This window comes from Ascaphus truei, chromosome 8, assembly GCF_040206685.1.
Source record: "Ascaphus truei isolate aAscTru1 chromosome 8, aAscTru1.hap1, whole genome shotgun sequence".
Taxonomy (NCBI): domain Eukaryota; kingdom Metazoa; phylum Chordata; class Amphibia; order Anura; family Ascaphidae; genus Ascaphus; species Ascaphus truei.
The window spans coordinates 1,989,899-1,990,648 of record NC_134490.1 but is presented as its reverse complement, the minus strand read 5'-3'; the positions used below and the strand labels follow the sequence as shown (position 1 = coordinate 1,990,648).

The 750-nt window shown below is 52.8% G+C and overlaps 1 protein-coding gene across 1 annotated transcript in view; it reads left to right on the top strand.

The window, feature by feature from the left end:
• The first annotated feature begins 217 nt into the window (after nucleotides 1-217).
• The window catches only part of LOC142501041 (uncharacterized), a 19,717-nt gene continuing 19,184 nt past the window's right edge, over nucleotides 218-750 (top strand). The window contains exon 1 of the mRNA XM_075610295.1: nucleotides 218-288. The gene's annotated coding sequence lies outside the window, so the exon portion shown is untranslated. The remainder of the gene's footprint in view (nucleotides 289-750) is intronic.

Below are 750 nucleotides of genomic sequence, written 5' to 3'. Positions count from 1 at the left end.
AGGAGAGGAAGGGGGAGGAGAGGAGAGGAAGGGGGAGGAGAGGAGAGGAAGGGGGAGGAGAGGAGAGGAAGGGGGAGGAGAGGAGAGGAAGGGGGAGGGGAGGAGAGGAAGGGGGAGGGGAGGAGAGGAGAGGAAGGGGGAGGAGAGGAGAGGAAGGGGGAGGAGAGGAGAGGAAGGGGGAGGAGAGGAGAGGAAGGGGGAGGAGAGGAGAGGAAGGGGGAGGAGAGGAGAGGAAGGGAGTGACGGCAAACAAGCTGAGGAACTTCCTTCTGGGACAGCATGCTTTAGGTAGGAAGAGCTGTACTGTATCAATAGTCAGTCTAACCACACCTCCCTGTTTATGGGAGAGAATCTCAGGCTTAGCTAAGTGTATGTGTGTGTGTGTGTGTGTATATATGTGTATGTGTGTTTGTATGTATGTGTGTGTGTGTATATATGTGTGTGTGTGTATGTGTGTGTGTGTGTGTGTGTGTGTGTGTGTGTGTGTGTGTCTGAGAGTGTGTGTGCGTCTGTGTGTCTGAGAGTGTGGCTGTGTGTGTGTGTGTGTCTGAGAGAGTGTATGTGTGTATGTCTGAGAGAGTGTGTGTGTGTCTGAGTGTGTGTGTGTGTGTCTGAGTGTGTGTGTGTGTGTGTGTGTGTGTGTGTGTGTGAGTGTGTGTGTGTCTGAGTGTGTGTGTGTGAGTGTGTGTGTGTGTGTGTGTGTGTGTGTCTGAGAGAGTGTGTGTGTGTGTGTGTGTGTCTGAGAGTGTG